This window comes from Stomoxys calcitrans, chromosome 3, assembly GCF_963082655.1.
Source record: "Stomoxys calcitrans chromosome 3, idStoCalc2.1, whole genome shotgun sequence".
Taxonomy (NCBI): domain Eukaryota; kingdom Metazoa; phylum Arthropoda; class Insecta; order Diptera; family Muscidae; genus Stomoxys; species Stomoxys calcitrans.
Window position 1 is genome coordinate 1,987,996 of NC_081554.1, and position 23,254 is coordinate 2,011,249.

Here is a 23,254-nt window from a genome sequence, read left to right on the forward strand (position 1 = left end):
CATCCTTATGCTGGCAACATTTGAAAGGTACTATGCCATGTAAAACTTCTCACCGTCAGACTCAGCTATAAAAAGGAGGACCCTTATTATTGAGCTTGAACTTGCATCTGGCTGCACCCATTGATATGGGAGAAGTTTGAATTTCAGTCTATGGGAAGAATTATTTATTATACTTGCCTTTTCGTTTGTTTTGGGTAGAGTTGCCAAAGAGATAAAATAGATAACGATTAACCAGGATTTAGAGAATAACATAATCGTTAGTGCAAACAATTTTTTTTTTGTCGACAAATTTAACTAAACGATTTTCGTTATCAGTAACAGAATTGCGGTACTGGTATCGTCAAACCCTTTCATTCCCATGATTGATTGTAGATGATTGTTTCCATTACCCACATTCGCATTTAAATCCCCCATAACAAGTTTAATGTCTCCTTTTGGTAGAGAGTGTGTCAAATTAGAGAGAATAATGCTAGTAAAAAGTAGATCTGGCAATAAAAGTTTCATGAATGAGATATTGACCAGCATGTAAACGGGGATGTTGTTCTTTGTGGTCTTTCAGCAGCCACATATGCGAATTGCAAATGAGTTGCATAGCTGCGAGCCTCAGCAGTCATGTGGATATGAGCAAAACAATGGTAGTGAACAAGAAAGTTTAGCGATCTTTCAAATCTTCCCGCTTAACTTAATTCTCTTTGGCATTAGCTCGACTCTACTTTGCAGTAAAAACAACTTAAGTAAAATAGGTTTGTCTGTCGAAAAGATATTCCAACCGTTAAATTTAGATTTTTGATGTGTTTGCTTTAATTTTCACTGGGAGAACTTAGGGCCTAAGACCGACCAATAGATCTGTAAGAAATGGATCTCCATAATATTGCTTATTTCGGTTATTGAGATCAAAACGGAAAAAATTAAATGTATGCTATTATATAAATGCAAAACAAATCTTTTTCTTACATCTTAAAATTAGTAAAACACATAACAACACCTTCGAGTCTTCTTTCTTCAAAGTATATTGAAGCACATCATTTAGTAAATCTGTTTATTCAGTCTTCCGTAGTAGCAAACATGGGCGTTAATAATCCAAGAACCTAATCCACTTCGAAGCCAAACAACCAATACAGAAGCAACAAATGTAAATATTCTGCGAACTCACCAAAGAAAAAAGCTCCACCCGTGCTGCCTTAGCCAAAAAACAAACAATTCATATGGATGCGTACGATATGCCATACCTACACAAATACATCGAATCAAAAGTGGAATATTACATTGGCGTGGAACATATGCACACATTAACAACCACATCAAAATTTAATTAAAATTCCATCAACGTACGGTCATGTAAACACACGCACGCCACGCATGCTGCATGCTCCCCTTTGCTCCCAAATCGTGCCAGTGTTAGATTTGATTCCATGGTTGTATATCTCCAACGGTTGGTGTTGGTATTGGTGCCGGCGGTGTAACTAATACATCAGAAAACACGCATCAGGACATAACGCAACATCATAATTCTCGTACAAACCAAAGGCAAGGACAGACAGAAAGACAGCAACACTTGCCCAGCTGTTTGTTGGTGGGTCCCGGACAATCTTCGCCATCCATGAGCGAGAGTCACACGTGTCATCTTCATTTCTGGCAAAAGTGTCAAGCAAAAGGATTCACACACACACACACACACACACACACACATGCTCACTCACAGGATGAATGCCGTGCTGCTTTGATCCAAACAATTGTCAGCATTTTGTGGACAAGGGCACGACGAAATCATTAATGTTTGCTAAATGATGGAATCCTTTGGCCCCACAGTCAAGTGATTGAGTCTGCATGTGATGTGTGTGACTGCTCAAGGATTAGGGAAGGCTTAACGCACACCCACTCATACGTTGAGATTCGTGAGGTTGGTCATTGAACTATTTAGACAGCAGAATGAATGGATGAAGCCATTCATTGTCTAGGGTTTGGTTATCTTTCGCTTAGCCTTGGAAATCTCCCGAAGCAACCACTTTGTCTTCACTTTTCGCCCACTTGTGCTGTTTCTTTTTTTTTTTCTTTTCGAAAGACAAACAGTTTGTAATGTCCCATTTTCTTATTTAATGAATTTGTAGTAAACACCACCCAATGTCGAGGGAGGATAATAAATGAAGATTTTATTAAAAGAGAGACATGTCTGAAATAGGGACAATTTATTACAATACGTCATTGATACCCATGAATATTTTCTTATATCCAAGAAGTTATAGAGACATTTGCTAGGACGGAAAGGCAGTATCATCGAATTAATAATTGTTGGGATTTCAACCCAACATTTTTGAGCACATAATTATGGCTCAAAATGGTTGGGCTAAAATCATTCTATTCTCAGCAATGCCGCTTTTTATTAAAATTCTTTTTCACCTTTTCAGAATTACACTCTACCAACTATTGTGACCCTCGTATTTATTTGTCTTTACCATTATTGTTGTCAAATTATAATCAATGTATTCTCTGTCATCTGTTGATGGCTACTCACCCGGAGTAGGTTGCACAGTTGTCTGCCACAAACCTTTCCCTGATGGACTCACCAAAATTCCCTGAAAAACATTTGTCCTTTGTACTCAATTCCCAATAAAAACCCATGGCATTCACCACCAGCAACATCATCCTCGTCATATTGTTAGCTCTCCAGGTCCTTTGTCTTTTTTTTTTTTTTTTGATCCACATTAAATGGGTAACTTGGGAAGAAGAAAAAACAAAGCCGAAAGATAGCACAAAAAACAAACTAAACGATTTTCAACTTGTTTTTGATTAGGGTCAGCACACCCAACAGACACAGACACTGAGGTAGGATAAAAGGTGCCATTTTCGAAAGTCGAGAAAAATCAAAATGGACACAGAAGCGCACACAACCGCACACAATGTTAGATCGAAAATTTACACTGGCCACAAAAAGTAGGTACACTGTACACAAATTATAAATTTGCTGTTCAAATTAGAAAAATGTTTTAAGTTCGGGCGGGCCGTATCTTACGTACCCATCACCAAAGATTCCGATAAAAGTTTACCCTTACTAAGGCAGTTTGTATTTCAATTGTCTTTTACAGAATCAAATCGGAATTGAATGTGGCTTCTATGGTCCCAAGAATTAATATCGGGATATCAGCATTTAAGGGCCTATATTAGTATATGTTCTGATTCGGATCATACTTGGCACAGATACACGATGTATAACAGATGTCTTTGTGCCAAATTTCAGCCAAGTCGGATTTAAATGGACGCTTCTAGGGGTGTCAAATCCGGGTATCGGTTTATATGGGGATATATCAGCTTAAAGACCGATTCTGATAACACTTGACACGAATGATGGAAGTACAAAAAGACGTCCTTGTGCCAAGTTTCAGCCAAATCGGATGAGAATCGAGCCCTCTAGTGGCTCAAAATGTCAAAACTGGGGATCGTAAATATGGGGGCTATATCCAAACCTGAACCGATATGATCCATTTGCATCCCCAACGACCTTTACAATAAGAAGTCAACCGCTATCGTGAATGCTACAGACGGAAGACTTAGAATGTCAAGGCAATCACCAATATATGTATTTTATGGGGTCGCAGATAAATATTTCGAGGTGTTAGAAACGGAATGACTTGATTAGTATGCCCTCATCCTATGGTGGTGAGTTTATGATTTTATAAAGTTACTTCTGTGCAAAAGGTCTGAGTAACAATTATCCCCCTACATTGTTGCCAGTGAAAGAACTGGAGGGGGATTACATTGCTAAACACAAGAAACAAAAAGGATGGCAAGTCTTCTTCTGCTGCGTATTTCGCCTGCACTTGACAATATTTTGAAGAAGAAAAGGCAGGTTTTCGACCAGGACGTTCTTGTGCCGACCACATTAAAGCCTTGCGTATAATCATTGAACAGTCTGCAGAATCGAATCGACGTCGAGCGTGCTTTTGACACAGTTTGAGCACATAAAAGCGTAGTTGAAACGCATGAATGAGAACGCGGCCAAGGCAGGCCTGAAAATAAACATAGCCAAGACCAAATTGATGCGGAGAGGAACAAAAAATCTGACTCCGCTCACTTTAATCGGCCATGTAATTGAAGATATTGATAAGTTTTTCTATCTTGGCAGCAAAATAACAAAGGACGGAAGATCAGAAGCAGACATCTGCCAATGCATCAACAATACTAAAAGTTCCTTTCTTAATGTTAACAAAGTTTGGAGATGCAGTGACATCTCATATAATACAAACAACTGTACAACTGGGAGCTTGACACAGGCGACTAACGCAAAATCAAAGTTATTATAAATCGCTGCCTACAACAAATACCTCGAATTTTCTAGGCAAACCGTTTTTCAAATAAAGTATTGCAAATGAGAACAAACACTAACCCCGTCAGTGTAGAAATTTGGAAGAGAAAATGGACTTGGTTAGATTATATCCTACGCCGACCGACGATATAATCTTACCTAGACTGGAATCAGCAAGGACAGCGAAGGAGGGGACGCCCAAAAAACACATGGATCCGGTGTACAAAAAGAGTTGTTTTTATCTGAATCAATATATTTTGTACGAAATTCGGCACAGTTGTATTTACAATGAAACAATCGGAACCAAAGTTCAGGAGGATCATTGGAAAATTGTAACTTCACCGGTAAAATAAGTGTAAATCGCAAGACAAATATAATGGGAACTATATCCAAATATCCGATTTTAACAGAATTTCGCAGCGGAATTCATCGAAGGAATTGTCTAACAAAATTGTCTACGGCTCTATAGAAGAAAATCGGGCGTTACTTACAATGAAATTGAAATTAATTCAATAGATCAAAAATTATGGCCCATTGAAGGAAGCCCCTTGGGGAAGTGAACTTGTATATCACCCTGTATTAAAGATATAGAGCAACAACGTCATTCTCCTGAAAGCCTATGTCAAGCCTATGTCCTTCTGTTCAAATATAAAGAACATTTTTTATCGCTCCAATCCACAGATAAAAAGCCGTTCTGAGGTGCTCACAAAACCCCAATCGATATCCATTAGTTGACTCAAGTATGGTGTCATGTCGGCACATTAGTACCGGAGTCTGTTAACTGCGAAAGCCGATCAATAGCATGGGAAACGGTCCATAGTCTCGTCAACTTCCCCGCAACCCCATAGGTGCGCCCTTAGTCGTATGTGACCCATAATGATACCAAAAGCCATACTGACGTAATAGCTCTCGGTAACAACCATCTTTTCACGAACGGACGATCTTTTCGGGACTTGTTTGCTGCACGATATATATTTGAAAGTTGTAAATCTAAGCTAATTTTAATGTGTTTAAAGTTGCTAAGATGGGTAAGAAAATAATCCGTGCCAAATATTGAGCAAAATCAGGCCAATTCGTAGTGCCTACGACTACATCTAAATCAACTAATTTTGGTGCACTAAAGTTGAGGTATGCAGATGGGTAATAAATCAGTCTGTTCCGAAGTTTGTGAGGATCAGTTGAACATTGCATTTACTTCTGTATTACAAGCAACTTTTAAGGGACGTCGGAGATTTTTGCAAGATGTTGATTCAGCTCAAAACCCGAAAATACTTTTTCTTTCCTCCATAATTTGTTTTCATAAACAAACTTTGACTTTGAAACAGATTTGACCAAAAAATATTAAATAGGTGTAATTGTAAATTACCTAATTTAAAGTTGAAGTTCCCTTTTTTCACGTGTAACAAGTAGAAGTATATTTCCAAATATTCTCTTTAACAACTTGACCGTTAAGCTGTGGTAAGACTTTTGAATTTTCCTCTTTGCTTTGTTGTTGCTATTATTGTTGATTTATGCTGTTGTCATAAAGATTCGTAAAGAGCACTTATGCATGTATTAGTTGGTGTGAGTGTCCAGCATACTCGTATATGTGGTTTTCGAATTCTACCACTGTTTCTCATATCCCATCTCAGCCCTCTCTTTGAAGTACTATTTCAGATTTTCGGGTTCCCTGCTACGGGTAGGTGTATTCAGCAGCATAACGACTGCAAGGATGTGTATGACATAGTTTTTGTTTTCTTCTGATTCTACGGCTTTTTTATTCGCATTTAGCTCTTTTCACTTTTTGTTTTGTCTTTTGTGGCCGTGTCTATGCCTTTTAGTCCGTGTGCATGTGCTAGGGGTTTATTTTTTCTAACAAACGGCAGACTTTGGCAACGCATACACATACACACTCACATGCTTACCCATGTCCAGCAAAGGACAGAAAAACAGATCACACACACACACACACAAGTGCCCACATAGAGGGATAGAATCGCACTACTGTTGCTTTTGACGTGACTTATCAAAAACATATTAAAAGTCCACTTTGTAGTTTTGTTTGTTGATTAGAACAAATGATTTCTGTGTGGTGCCTTTTGTACTTTGAGTCTGTGCGAATCTCGGCTCGGTTGGACCCAACAGCAGCCGGCGTATGGGACTTGTCTGTGCGTCTGTGTCCATGCGGCGAGTGTGGGAGAGTATCTATGAAATGTTTGCGTTAAACAAGTTAAAGAAGTTGTCCGAAAATACAAAAAAAAGAATCGTATACAACTTTTTTGACTTATCTCACACGCTCATCTGGTTAAACATTGATAGCCCAGCCACGCTGGCTGGTGGCATTCTGATATGTGGGCTATGTGTCGTCGTTTAATATGTGCTTAAAAACTTTTTAGATTTGTTTCCCCCTACCTCCTGCCCATCGAAAGAAGTTTATCCTGATCTCTAATCGATGAAAACAACAGGCCCTCCTCCCCGTGTATTGACTGGCCGCATTAATCTTGCCCCAGGAGCAATTTATGACATTATTCTCTGAATACACTGACAATGTATCGCGTCAATGTCGCTCGCTGTCTAAGAAAAACTTTTTCTATTTTAAGCTGAATAGTTAGATTAGTAGAAGTTTTCTTTTTTTTCGGTAAATATGAAGAACAGGTAAACAATGTTGGCAATTGCGAGTGACAAGCGAGGTTGTTTGAGTCTTTCAATTGATCAAGGTCATATATTGGCTGGCGAGTTATGATTTTGTCCAAATTTTCTCATGAATATTTTAAGGTTGACATGGGCAAACTGGGGCCCTATGTCCAACATTAGAATTTCAACGAATTATCCCAGTAAATGGAATATTATGTTTTTGCTTAACTATTTGAGAACCGGAACAGATATTGACGATATGTCTATTGGCCGGCAGAATTAAACTTCACATACAAAATCGGGGAACCGATTTGTATTGAAGTGAGGTTAGGATAGGTTGAAAAGAGGGTGCGAAGCTAACTACATTAATGGGTTTAAAACGTAGATTTCAAATAAATGGAAACGGTGAACTACAATAATTTGTTGTAGCTTCCAAATAACCTTTTTCTGAATTCTTTATATTTACGAAGTTAATCCATGTATCTGTTGTAGATTACTAGGTAAGCCATAGCTTTTAAATTCGGACACTTTAAAAAACACATATTTTTGTACTACATAAAGTGATACACTCTGTTTTATTTGCTCCAAAATCTAACATATAATTTCTCATATACTCAGAAATTAAAACATGCACTTAAATCACAATCCAATCCGTCATCATTTCAAATCAGTCGATTGCAAACCACACATTCCTTCCGGGCGTTGGTGACACTTCTACTGCGTACTCCTCCAACTCTCTTGGACACCACCTAACCCGGACACTTACCAACGGGTAGAATTGATAGAGCAAAGGTTTTAACCAGATGGTGTGCAAAATCATCAGAGTTCGGTCCCATTGAGTGCTAAGTTTTATTTGTGCTTTTAATCAAATTTTTGAATCGATTTCCAAACTAGTGCTGTTTAATACTTTACATTCTTATATACCTACATGCTTAGAGATTTCCAAGCGCCTCGATCTTCTGCGCTTTTTCTGCAATCTTTGACGAGCTGTGGCTCAAGTCTTGAACTACCTGCTAAATCCAAAATAGCACCTGGTAGTCAATAATATCGTTTATTTTATTTCAAAACTCTTATCAATTGTTTCGTTCACCACGGTGCCGAGGTAGACAAAATTGCTGCCTATCTCTTTCCCAAGTTTATCCTCTTTCGATACTTTCGAAGGCCCCAATTACTTCTTCCGTATACTCGTATCGATGTCGTCGGCTAGGAAACCAACATATGTTCTCTTGTGAGTAGAGTGTACACTCGATTTATTGCTACTCGATTAATCGCTTATTTGTGACTTTTCAAGTAATCGAATAATTGAAAATAATCATATATATAATCGAATAATAAAGATCGGTTAATTGATTAGCCGTATTGATATTAAAAAGCTTAAAAGCAAATTAATAGTGTCATTTGTTTGCATTTTTCGATCATTTGGGCCCTATTTGCCAAAATTTCAGTCGATTGAGAGGAGTTTGCTTTGCTTTGGTTCAAAGAGGAAGATCAAACAAACCGGATCCATTTGCCATATTTACAAATAAAATTGACATTCATATATGAGAAATGATTGAAGTACAATATCTCAGATCTCAGATATGCCCGGTCGCTTCGCAGATATACCAAATACCAAAATATAACTGTATCGCAATTTTAAGAGCTTTAGACTAATTCGTAAAGAAAATAACATTTTGAAAATTTTAGTGCCTAAATGTACGAATTAAAAAAAAAAACTCTAATCGGCCAATATATACTGACAAGGTTTAACTGTATCAAAGAAAGCAATAGTTAAATCCAACAACAAAAAAGTACCATTTTTTACGTTTTAGTACCTGAATGTACGAAAAAGTTTCTAGTCGCCCATTCTGTATGCCAAATTCACAGGTTCTAGCTCAACCCGTAACTACTTTTTCCATTTTCCGTACGTATTTTTCTACCCTATTCTTAAAGATGCCATTTATGCCCTTTTAGATTAACATAAATGATAATGTTCTATTTTGTACAATTTGTTACCTAAAGGAACGAATTTCAGAAAACTCTTCTAGTGCCCAATATATACAGGCAAGAATTAACAGTGTCCGAATTATGAGAGCTTTAGCTCAATCCGTAAGGAAAGAACTAATTTGTTCGATTTAGTACCTAGGTGTATTAATTTCAAAATATCTCCAATTCGCCCAGTAAATACTGCGTAGGTGTAACTATTGAAAAGCTGCAAACACAACAGATGGCAACGGCATACTCCACTCGACTGACCCAACTGATTGATGAAAGCACCCCTTGTTCCGATGATATAATGGCGCACTATTGCCCACTTCATGGAAAATCCCGCTAAATCCGTAATTGGGTATCGGAAGCCTCCTCCAAGAAACCCATGGTACGACAAAGAGTGTCGAGATGCTACTGAAACCAAGAATTCGCCATATAGAGCAACCCTGCAATCAGTAGCAACGCGCCAGATGAAGGAGAGATATCGGGAGAAAAGGAGTGAAGAGAATCGTTTATTCCGCAGAAAGAAAAAGGAAATTGAAAGACGTGAGTGTGAACGAATGTAGATGTACAAGAGTCAAAATGAAGTCCGCAAATTCTACCAAATAATTAAACATCAAACTGATGTCTTTAGTGCAGGCACATCCTTCTGCAGAGACAAAACAGAAAATCTGGTAACTGACACAGATAGCATGCTGAGGATATGGAAAGAACATTTTACCCAACTGCTAGTGTCCGACGATGGCGGCGAAGAGGATACCGCTGAACCAATCCCAGATGATTGTACAGAATGTTTACCACCTACTCAGAATGAGGTCCAAGTAGCAGTGACCCGATTAAGAACAGCAAGGCAGCAGGAGCCCACGGTTTACCCTCTCAACAATTTAAGACCGGAGGCGACGCGAAGATAAGGCGTATGCATCAGCTTATCTGCGCAAGCATGCTGTGTACCGTACACAAGAAATTAGCTAAGACCGAATGAGAAAACTACTGAGGAATAAATCTCCATCTCGTCGCATACAAGATACTCTCGAGCGTACTGTGAGAAAGATTAAAACCTAAAGTCAATGAGATAGTTGGGCACATTCAATGCGGTCTTGGACCTGGTAAATCTAGGTCTTTGTTGACTACAAAGCCGCCTTCTATACCCCTATACGTTCAAATGTATTTCAAGCCATGTCTGAGTTTGGTATCCTTGCAAAATTAATAAGACTCTGCAGGAAGACACTTGCTGATAAGCGTTCCTCATTAAGAATAGGAAAGAATCTCTCCAAACCATTCAATACCAATCGAGGTTTCGGACAAGAAAACAGCCTATCGTGTGATCTCTTTAATATCCTGCTGGAGAAGATTATACGAGATGCAGATGTGAATATATATGGCGCACTAATCACAAAAGAACACATGCTACTCGCCTATGCCGACGACATCGACATCATAGGTCGGTTACCGGAAGTAGTAACTGCAGCCTTTGAAAAAATCGAAAGAGAGTCAGTCGAAATGGGTCTGGCAGTAAATGGAGATGAGACGAAATGGATGGTTTCAACTCCCAAAACACCTTGTACAACCGAGCAGATAAAGAAAATGGAGACAGTTGGGAACCACAACTTTGAGATAGTCAGTAACTTTATCTACCTCGGCACCGACGTAACTGAAACAAATGACACCAGATTTTGAGATATTGCGAAGAATAATACTGGCAAACAGATGCTTTGGATACCTTGGATGAAGAAAGCAGTTTAGAAACAAGGCCACCACGAGGTTTACACTACACAAAACACTGATACTACCTGTGTTATTATAGCGTTTTGAGGCATGAGTACTTGTGAATGCAGATGAGGCAGTCCTTGAAGTATTTGAGAGAAAGATACTTCGTAAAATATGTGGACCAGTTTGCGTTAATAAGGAATATAGGCGTCGTATGAACCACGAACTGTATGAGCTGTATGACAACGATATCATAGTTACACGTGTCAAAATACAGATCATGTTGTCAGAATGGATAAAGAAGCTCCACCAAAGAACCCTTCTGAAGGCAAGCACGGTGGTACACGTAAACCGGGAAGACCAAAAGCCCGATGGAAAGATCAAGTGGTGGGAGACACCTCGAAACTAGGTGTCAGAAATTTTAGAATGAGCACAGAATATTGAGGCGTTTAGTATGCTATTGTACGTTCGGCTAGTGGAACAAATATTCTGTCATAGCTAATTAGTCAAAAAGTCAAAAAGTAAAGTAAGGTGTAACGCTATCCAAATTTTGAGAGCTTTAACTCAATCCGAAAAGGAAGTACCATATTTAACGTTTAAGAACCTAAATGTACGAAAACAAATTCTAGTCTAGTAACTGTTTTCGAAAATTTTGATAACTTTAGCTCAATCCGAAAAGATCGTACCATTTTGTACGTTAAAGTACCTAAATGGACGAATTTTAAAAAATTTTCTAGTTGCACAATATATTCTGTTAATGTGCACCTGTATTCAGATTTTAAGAACTTTAGCTCAATCCGTAATGAAAATACCATGTTGTACGTTTTAGTACCAACATTTATGAATTTCAAAAAACCTCTAGTCTCCTAATATATACTGCCAAGATGTAACTCAATCCGTTACAAACGTTCTAGTACTTAAATGTACGCATTTCAAAAAAAATGTTGTGGTAGCCCTATTCATTCTGTCAAGGTATACCTGTATCGCAATTTTAATCGCTTTAGCTAAATATGTACAGAAAAAACAACTTTGTACTTTGTAGTACAAAAATGTACGAATTTAAAAAAACAAAAAATCTTCTACTCACCCTTTAAATACTGTGCCAATTTTGAGAGCGTTAGCTCAATACATATAGAAAGAACCATTTTGTACCTAGATGAACGAATTTCAAAAAAATCTTCTGGTCTTCCGATTCTTACTGTCGAGGTGTACCCGTATCCCAATTTTGAGACCTTTAGCTCGATCTGTAGAAAAAGTATCATTCTTATACCCACCACAGAAGGATGAGGGTATATTCATTTTGTCATTCCGTTTGCAACACATCGAAATATCCATTTCCGACCCTATAAATTATATATATTCTTGATCAGCGTAAACATCTTAGACGATCTAGACATGTCCGTCCGTCTGTCTGTTGAAATCACGCCACAGTCTTCAAAAATAGAGATATTGAGCTGAAACTTTGCACAGATTCTTTTTTTGTCCATAGCAAATGGGCTATATCGGACTTTATCTTGATATAGCCCCCATATAGACCGATCCGGCGATTAAGGGTCTTAGGCCAATAAAAGCCACATTAATTATCCGATTTTGCTGAAATTTGGGACAGTGAGTTGTGTTAGACACTTCGATATCCTTCGTCAATTTGGCCTAGATCGGTCCAGATTTGGATATAGCTCCCATATAGACCGATCCTCCGATTAAGGGTCTTAGGCCCATAAAAGCCACATTTATTATCCGATTTTGCTGAAATTGGAGACAGTGGATTGTGATAGGCCCTTTGACATACTTCGTCAATTTGGCTAACATCGGTTCAAATTTGGATATAGTTGCCATATAGACCGATTTCTCGATTTAAGGTTTTGGGCCCACAAAAGGTTTTGGGGCCATTAAAGGCCATTTATTGTTCGATGTCGCTGAAATTTGAGACAGTGAGTTGAGTTAGGCCCTTCGACATTCTTCTTCAATTTCACTCAGTTGGATATAGCTGCCATATGGACCGATCTCCCGATTTAATGTTTTAGGCCCATAAAAGTAGCATTTATTGTCCGATTTCGCCCACATTTTGGACAGAGAGTTAAGTTAAGCCCCTCCACATATTTGCATATAGCTGCCATATAGACCGATATCTCGATTCAAAGTCTTGACCCCAAAAAAGGCGCATTTATAATCCGATTTAACTGAAATTTGACACATTGGCTCATGTTAGGCTTTTCAACATTCATGTTGTATATGGTTCAGATCGGTTTATTTTTAGATATAGCTACTAAAAAGACCAATATTTTGTTATACACAATTGAACAATGACTTGTACTTATTAGTATTTGGTCCAAATCGGATCATATTTCAATATAACTGCTATGGGACATAAGGTATGCAATTTTCACGGGATTTTGATAAAAACTGGTTTACATATGTACCCGAGGTGGTGGGAATCCAAATTTCGGCCCGGCCGAACTTAAAGCCTTTTTACTTGTTTACGTTTTAGTATCTAAATGAGCTGTAGAGAAAGTACAATTTTGTACATTGTAGTACTTAAATGTATGAAGTTCAAGAAAATCTTTTAGTCGCCCAATATATACTGCCATGGTGTAAATGTAAATATGATGGATTTAGCTCAATCCGTAGAGAAGATACCATTTTGTACGTTTTAGTACCTAAATGTTCGAATTTCAACTAATCTTTGAACCCAATATATACTGCCAAATTGTCCCTTAATCCCTTAAGTACGTTTTTTCCACCCTTGGTAAGATTTCGGCATTTTGTATTCGGTACAACTTATCGTATTCAATTTTACCAAATTATTTAATTCTACCCCTCTCCGTTTACTGTTAAAAACAAGTAAGAGCGTGCTAAGTTCGGCCGGGCCGAATCTTATATACCTTCCACCATGGATTGCATTTGTCGGGTTCTATGCGCAGTCCGATTCGAACCATAAATGAATGCTGAAAATTGTAGAATTCATCGTGTATACGGATGGTAGGAGACTTATTCCTCTGTTTTTGGCACATCCCGTGTTGTCTACTTTCTTATGTACGGGACATAGTACGCTGTGGTTCCAATCAAAGGGTATGCGTTCTTCTAGGCAGATCGCACTGACGAGCTGTTTCAAACGCCTTATCAGCGTCCGGTCTTAAATTGTTCAGCGGCAACCCATCGGCTCCTGCTTCTTTGTTTTACTTCAGTCGCGTCACCTCTACTTGCATCACATTCTGACTAGGAGGTAAACCTTATATAGCATCATCAAGGTTGGTTCTGCGGTATTCTCTTCAACGCCCTTGTCGGATACCAGCAGTTAGTAAAATTTCCAGCACACTATCCGTATATGTATGTATTACCAGATTCTTTTTCTCTGCAACAAGGTAATGATCCTCCTTGAATCCTCGGATCGATTGTATTTCTCACACGCTGAATGCCTTCCATATGGTACAACACGATATATTTGATTTCTCGTTCTCGTGATTGAATGACAGTCATGTAGCCGTATGAATCCTTTGATGCTGGTATCTGGTGCTGCTTACTACCATCTTTTTTGGCGCGGCGATGTTTATTGGCCTCAATCCATTTTCGGAAGTTTCTTCGTGCAGGGTAAATTTTCCGACTTTTGGACCAAAGATGTTAACCTTTTCTGTTTCAACATTAAAATGTCCCAGAACGACTTTAATATTACGGGCGGGGAAAAGTTAGTAGAGGTCGCCAAACTTAAGGGAATCTGTGTTTACTAATTTTTGTATCTTCAGAGTAATAAGTTAGTCCTAGGTCACAACCTTATATCCCTTAATGTCGCAAACCTGTTGCTTCAAGTTCCCACGACCGCTTCCAGCTGACCCTGACCTAGGAAAAAAAGGCTGATGTTGGCCATTGTTTATTTACATTTTTATACCCTCCACCATAGGATGGGGTATACTAATTTCGTCATTCTGTTTGTAACTACTCGAAATATTCGTCTGAGGCCCCATAAAGTATATATATTCTTAATCGTCGTGACATTTTATGTCGATCTAGCCACGACCGTCCGTCTGTCCGTCCGCCAGTCCGTCTGTCTGTCGAAAACACGCTAACTTTCGAAGGAGTAAAGCTAGCCGCTTGAAATTTTGCACAAATACTTCTTATTAGTGTAGGTCGGTTGGGATTGTAAATGGGCCAATTCGGTTCATGTTTTGATATAGCTGCCATAAAAACCGATCTTGGGTCTTGATTTCTTGAGCCTCTAGAGTGTGCAATTCTTATCTGATTGGAATGAAATTTTGCACGAACAATTTTGTTATGATATCCAACTACTATCCCAAGTATGGCTCAAATCGGTCCATGTTTTGATATAGCTGCCATATAAACCGAACTTGGGTCTTGACTTCTTGAGCCTCTAGATGTCGCAATTCTCATCCGATTTGACTGAAATTTTGCACGTTGTGTTTTGGTATCACTTTCAACAACTGTGTTAAGTATGATTCAAGTCGGTTCATAATTTTGTATTGCTGTCATATAAACCGATCTTGGATTTTGACTTCTTGAGCCAATAGAGGACGAGGTATGATGAGGTATTTTGTTATGACTTCTAATAGCTGCGCTAAGTATGGCGCAAATCGGTACATAACCTGATATAGTTGCCATATAAACCGATCGGGCGCAATTCTTATCCGATTTGGCAGAAATTTTGTACAACGGTTTCACTTATGACCTTCAATATAAGTCATAACAATACACTCCCCGCAAAATTTCACCCAAATCGAGGAAGAATTGCAGCTTTCAAAGACTTAAAATATTAAATCGAGAGATCAGGACCGCACTTGACATGGTCACTAGAAGTCTTTAAAGAGCATTGCGTGAAAATTTCAGCTAAATCGAACGGCAACGGCGGCTTCTAAAAGCTCAAGAAGACAAATCGGGAGATCGGATTATATGGGGCCTTATCGAAATCTGAAACGATGAGACACAAATCTAAACCGGCAAGCAATCCCCAACGACCTACATCAACATGAAGTCCCTGTGCAAAATTTTAAGCTTATACCTTTCTTTATTCGGCCGCTAAAAACATAAATATTGGGTTGCCCAAAAAGTAATTGCGGATTTTTCATATAGTCGCCGTTGACAAATTTTTTCACAGCTTGTGACTCTGTAATTGCATTCTTTCTTCTGTCAGTTATCAACTGTTATTTTTAGCTTTCTTTAGAAAAAATGTGTAAAAAAAGTATATTTGATTAAATTTCATTCTAACTTTTATTAAAAATGCATTTACTGTCTTTAAAAAAATTCGCAATTACTTTTTGGGCAACCCAATAACAAGTAAAACGTGCTAAGTTCGACCGGTCCGAATCTTATATACCCTCTACCACGGTTCGCGTTTGTCGAGCTCGGTATCTCTTTTTAGGCAAACAAAGGATAAAAGAAAAGAATTGCTATATTATTGGAACAATATCAAATTATAGTTCGATTCGGACCATAATTGCATTGAATACTGGAGACCATAGTAGAAGTCATTGTGTAAAATTTCAGCCAAATCTAGTAGGAATTTTTAGGGGCTGAAGAAGTAAAATAGGGAGGTCGGTTTAGGCTATAAATCGAGTCATACCATATTCGACACGTATGTTAAAGGTCATGGAAGAAGCCGTTGTACAAAATTTCAGCCAAATCGGATAATAATTGCGTCGTCTAGTGGCTCTAGAAGTCAAGACCCCAGATCGGTTTATATGGCAGCTAAACCAGGATATGAACCGACTTGAACCATACTCAGCACATCTTTTGAAAGTCATAACAAAACACCGTATGCAAAATTTCAGCCAAATTGGATAATAAGTGCGCCCTCTAGTGGCTCAAGAAGTCGAGACCACAGATCGGTTTATATAACAGCTATATCAGGTTATGAACCGATTTGAACTATTTTTAAAACAGTTATTTAAATTCATAACAAAATACGTCGTGCAAAATTTCAGATAAATCGGATAGGAATTGCGCACTCTAGACGCTCAAGAAGTCAAGACCCCAGATCAGTTTATATGGCAGCAATATCAGGTTATGAACCGATTTGAACTATTTTTAAAACAGTTATTGGAATTCATAATAAAACACCTCATGCAAAATTTCAGCCAAATCGGATAAGAATTGTGCCCTTTAGCGGCTCAAGAAGTCAAGATCCCAGATCGGTTTATATGGCAACTTTATTAAAACGTTGACCGATATAGCCCATTTACAATCCGAACCGACATTCACTTATAAGAAGTATTTGTGCAAAATTTCAAGCGGCTAGCTTTACTCCTTCGAAAGTTAGCGTGCTTTCGACAGACAGACGGACGGATTGACGGACGGACGGACACGGATAGATCGACATAAAATGTCATGACGATCAAAAATATATATACTTTATGGGGTCGTAGACGAATATTTCGAGGAGTTACAAACAAAATGACGAAATTAGTATACCCCATCCTATGGTGGAGGGTAAAAAAATAAAATATTTACTTCAACGAATAACTTTGCTTTTAGCTAAAATAATGTAAATAAAATAATTCAACATTTGTAATTTTTCTATTTTTAATTTACTTAAAATCCTTCATTTCACTTTCCCTTTTCATAAAAACGCTTAAACGCCGGCCAGAAAAATCTGCGCTTCCTATGGTAAAGGGAGCCTATAACTCTCCTTTTCATTTCTAGTATCATAGACACTTAGTATTTAAGTAAGAGCTGTTGCAACCGACCCTTCACTGAGACTGAACTCTTGAATCCGCTGATTGCCCGCTGCTGCATTTGCAGCTACTCCGCATAAACACGAAGCCTTAAACTACCCAACACCTGTGGAAGCGCCCGGAATCTTCCAGATAAGCTTTTCGTGAAAACAATGAACCCCACATTCGTCGGAGTCTGTGATGTCCCGTGTCCCATGTCGGCCAGGAATGCTGTTTAATAGTGCTTGGAAAATCCTACAAAATATGCTTTCATGTATAACTAAGAGAATCGCCTATTCTAATGGAAAGTTGGTGAAAACACAAAGGTTAGGCAGTAATACAAATACTACAATTTACAGCAAGTTTATATCAAAAACTCCTTAGACTTATACAACAAAGTTCGTCGAATTTAGGAAAATAGAAAATAGTATCTGTAATTATTGAACACATCCCTTATTCGGAGATTTAGCGTTATAAAAAAATCATGTGAACTTAAGGATTTCTATGTTTTTAGAACAGCTTCCCTTTTCCATAGAATCTAATGTATCTTTTATTCTGGATTAAATGTGGAAATTTCAAGTGATTGCTTAAGTAAGCTTGTTAGGAAAATCCCACATTACAGAAATACCAGTCGTTTTTCTATTCAAATTATGGATAAAGTATTACTCAGCACACTCGAGCATATGCGGTGGCTATATGCAAATCAGGACAAATATGATGAAGCAAAGCGCTCATTCCGTTTCAATGATTTCATCATCACGACCTCCACACGATAAGGACGTTGATGTCGACGATAGAAATGAAAGGAAACAGAATACTCGGCAGCCATTTGCGAAAAATAACATTCGATACTTTAATCCACTAATAGTACGTGTTTTCAACCAAAGCATACGTGGCTTCCCCATCATCAGTGGGGCCAATGCTAACCCATCCCATCCTTGGTATAACCGTTAGTGTTCGTTTAACTGAAGTTGATGTGAAAAGTAATCCAAATCTTGGATCTGTGAAATGTTCGTTTGATGATTTTAAAGACAGTTTCTTGCTCTCCGACTCTCTGCCATTACACAGCTGCCGGTCTTCTTGTTATCACGCTCTACAAGCAATCACCCACACTCGCATTGCCTCACACAATCCGGATTGATTTTCATCACACGTTGATATCATCAGAGGCACGTAGTGATTATTTTCGGGTGAAGCTCTAATTGTACAAAGCAAATCAGTGGCTCAAAGTTAACTACAACAACAACGACATGAAGAAGAACAACACCGAAAAGGTACAAACCAAAAGGAAAAGTGACAACAGGGAAAATAGGAAAAACCACTGCCTCCGCCCACAACACACACACAGAGACTGAATACTCTGAGCTGTTAACGCTTGCCGACTAGAAGACTTTTAGTTGTTAGCATCAACGACTTTCCGAACAAAAACGGAGAGTGTGAAAAACGTTGCTGAATTTCTTAATGAAATTTTATCATTTATTTGTAATCAACAAATGCCCGTTGCACGACAAGCCTTAGAGCCCTCTCAGAGGAGGGCTTACATGCTACACAAACATGGATGGATAGATGGATGGATGGTTGGCTGGATGTGCGATGTTTGCCAAGCATTAGGCAGCATCCACAAAAGGCAGTTACATAGGTCCCTTTGAAGATGTTGTTTGCGATGACAAAATGAGAGTAAACCACTGTCACAGTCACCATCGCTACCGCCTCTAACGCTCCCCCCACCCCCCACACAACTAACAATGATAAATTAGAAGGATAGCATAACCCACGCTCTATGCCTTTTACAGGGGTGTGGGCTTCATTTGTAATTTGCTCAAAAGGCATTTTCTAGTAGTATGTTAAATTAGTATAAATGCTGTTGGTTATTGTCATCGAAGCTTTTTGATGGAAGCATTTCATGTGGTGATAATTCATCCAAATTGGATGGCGTTATGTTGTGTTGTTGATTTTTTTTATGTTGATTTTTCCAAGAAACAGAAATTAAGTAAAACTACGTAAGATGAAAACATTTCGTGTTATAATAATACATCCAAATTGGATGGCGTTATGTTGTGTGCAAAAGCAAGTTAAAGAGAATGGTGAGATCCTTCAAAAAAGAAAAATATTGATTTTTTCAAGAAACAGAAATTAAGTAAAAATCTGAACTGAGCTATTATGGTCCGAATCGGACCATAACTTGATATAGCTTCAATATCATTGCAATTATTTTCTTTTATCCTTCCGGGAAAAGAATGCGACAAATGCAATCTATTGTGGAGGGTATATAAGATTCGGCCCGGCCGAACTTAGTACACTTTTATTTGTTTTTATTTAATGTGCATACTAAGAAAATATTATTTTTATGCATTTATATTTTATTTTTCTCAAGCGATTATTTAAAAAGTTTTTGAAAGTGGTTTGTCTTTTGTCCTTATCCTTTGTAGTTTCACTTTCTGCAAAATATTTAAATATTTTGTCTTAATCTTCTAAAAAATCAAAAACTGTTTGCTTTCCAACACCACATTATTGTGAAAATATTTGAACAGAAACATTTCTTTTTCGTAAAATATTCGTTGAATAAATTATATTTTTCTTGTATTGTCAATTCTTTTCTTTACCGTTTGGCCGATTTTATTGATATCGATGCCATTATAAAATATCACAACAATCTCTATCTAAAAGCATGAATTTCAGAGAGTTTTACGCTACAAGACACCAATGGACAGGTGGGGTTACTACAACAAAATGGAGCTGAAATTCTAGGTACTTGAGAATAAAGTAGAAATTTGACATCGAAATTTTGGGCAAACAATCTCAAGCTGCTCGAAAGAACATATTGCTGATCTAAAAAATCTGGGTCTAAATAAAAGGATTTTAGGAGCAGAGTCCAAACATAACATTCAAACATTTTACAAGTGGCTGAGACTCCTCCTCATACCTAAGTGGACAAGTAGCCCAATAATGGCAATATGATATTCAAATGAAGGGTATATGCCTGAAGGGTAAAAATTTGTTACGTCCTCATGTAAAAGTTCTAAACGGTAAGTATAATAAGCACGTGAATGGCCTTCAATTCCCACCAAACGGACACCTTACCCGATACTAACAATATGGGGGATAAATAAAAGAAGAGGGGTACGAATGCTACAAATAATAAATGAAAATGAAAACAACTAAAAAGGCGTTAAGTTCGGCCAAACCAAACTTTGGATACCCACCACCGCGGGTATATATGCAAACCACCTTTCATCAAAATCTGGTGAAAAATGCATACCTTATGTCCCATAGCAGCTATATCGATATATGTTCCGATTTGGACCAAATACTAATAATTACAAGTCAATGTTCAATAGTGTATAATAAAACATTGATCTTTTTAGTAGTCGATCCGACCGATTACTACCGATCTTGCCCATCTTCGAACTTAACCTGCTTATGGAAAAAAAAGAATCTGTGCAAAGTTTCAGCTCAATATCTCTATTTTTAAAGGCTGTAGCTTGCTTTCAACAGACAGACGGACAATCGGACGGACATGGCTAGATCGTCTTAGATTTTTACGCTGACCAATAATATATATATTGGGTTGCCCAAAAAGTAATTGCGGATTTTTCATATAGTCGGCGTTGACAAATTTTTTCACAGCTTGTGACTCTGTAATTGCATTCTTTCTTCTGTCAGTTATCAGCTGTTACTTTTAGCTTGCTTTAGAAAAAAGTGTAAAAAAGTATATTTGATTAAAATTCATTCTAAGTTTTATTAAAAATGCATTTACTTTCTTTTAAAAAATCCGCAATTACTTTTTGGGCAACCCAATACTTTATAGGATCAGAAATGGATATTTCGATGTGTTGGAAACGTAATGACAAAATGAATATACCTCCATCCTTCGGTGATGTGTATAAAAAAACAAGTTAAAGTGTGCTAAGTTCGGCCGGGCCGAATCTTATATACTCTCACTCACCATGGATCGCATTTGTCGAGTTCTTTTCCCGGCATGTCTTCTTAGGCAAAAAGAGGATAAAGAAAAAGATTTGCTCTGCCATTAGAGCAATATCAAAATATGGTCCGTTTTGAACCACAATTAAATTATATGTTGGAAACCTGTGTAAAATATTAGCCAATTCGAGCAAGAATTGCGCCCTTTGAGGGCTCAAGAAGTTAAATAGAGAGATCGGTTTATATGGGAGCTGTATCAGGCTATAGACCGATTCAGACCATAAAATACACGTAAGTTGATGGTCATGAGAGGATCCGTCGTACACAATTTCAGGCAAGTCGGATAATAATTGCGACTTCTAGAGGCTCAAGATGTCAAGATCCCAGATCGGTTTATATGGTAGCTATATCGGGTTATGAACCGACTAGAACCCTATTTGGCATATAACAAAATACTTCGTAAAAAACTTCATTCAAATCGGATAGGAGTTGCGCCCTCTAGTGGCTCAAGAAGTCAAGATTCACGATCGGTTTATATGGCAGCTATATCAGGTTATTGACCGATTTGAACCATACTTAGCACAGTTGTTGGAAGTCGTGCAAAATTGCATTCTAATCGGATAAGTATTGAGCCCTATAGAGGCTATGTCAAACCATGGACCGATATGGCCCATTTACAATCACAAAATTTGCACGCAAATTGTTAATCACAAAACAAAAAATTTGCCGCCGATTTTTAGGAAACTGAGTTATAAGGTTAGGATTCATAAGGGAATTCCGTATGTAAAATTTCGAGGGGATCGGCTGGAAAATAACAATATTATTGCAATAATAGTCAACATCGGTTCAAGGGATTAACTTCTGAATCTTGAAATAATTGGAAAATTTTACAGAAATCGACTCAGATTTCAATAACGCTTCCATATATAAGTTTCGACCCATCTTGCTCTCCAGAGCTTTTGAATGCGCATTTATTTCTTGATCTTCTCCAAATTTTTCATTTTCTCCTTTTAAGTCTTTCGCAATTTGTACGGCTAATGGTCAAAATATGTTCGGATTGAAATGTAGCTGACATATATATACATTGCCCGCACAACATGTTTAACTATCCCCCTAAACACTTTTTGCCCTAGTCTATCAAAATCAGGTGTATCGTTCATATAATTATATCAGCCAAATTATAGTCCTAGGGTAGGTGTAGGAAATTTTAGTCGGCACCGCTAAACTTTTGCCTTACCTTGCTTGTTTTAATTTACCATAGGTACTAAGATTTCTATGAAGAATTTATTTGGATTATTTCTTTATTTCGTCCCCCCAATTAGACCAAATACAAAAGTTGTCCCCGCCCAACCTAGCATGCGTTTTTACATGTCGCTTAAGAAACGATAAGGAATGATAAATAGTAATGATGTTATCTTCTACTGCGTTTACGTTTTGTTGATTTCACCCTAACGAAGTTTCACACACACACACAATTTCTTGAATGATGTTTGAGAACACCAAAGATTCTGTTTTTTTATTTTGCCATGGTAACACCTTCGGCCACATTTGCTGTGTACACTATTGCAATTATTATTATCGCCGTTTGTAGGTCTTCAATTCTGTTTTATGTTTTTCTGGTCCAGCCAACGATGCACTTGAGCACGCAGCGGCACTTCAACAAAAAAAGAACGCCTCGAAGTTTTTGCGAATTTCAAGAGGTTTGCGTTTTCCTCGTTTGCAGTATGCCTCTTATTTTTCACTGGAAGCTACCACTTTGCCATGAAGTGTACGGACTGGTTTTTCTTTGTGGTTAATGACAAAAATATGCCTCGCATTTCCCTCTGAAAACATGGGAATAAGTGTTTTACAACTATTTTCATATCTGTTTGTCATTGCAATTGCTAACGCTCGTGCGCTCGTTCCTTGTTAGCTTTAACACTTTTTTAGAATTTGTAGGAATTCAATTTTATATTTCCAGGAACAAATATATAAACATTTGCACAAGTGGAAGCAGTTTAAAAATGTAGGTAGAAGATTTTAACATAGAAGCGTAAGAGCGGCAAAAACATGAATCCTCTAACTTTTTGAGAGCATACACTATGCA

General features: G+C 37.9%; 1 long non-coding RNA gene across 1 annotated transcript in view; it reads right to left on the reverse strand.

Moving 5' to 3' along the window:
* The window catches only part of LOC131995653 (uncharacterized), a 53,730-nt gene that overhangs the window by 25,205 nt on the left and 5,271 nt on the right, over positions 1–23,254 (reverse strand). The gene's annotated exons all lie outside the window — the stretch shown is intronic.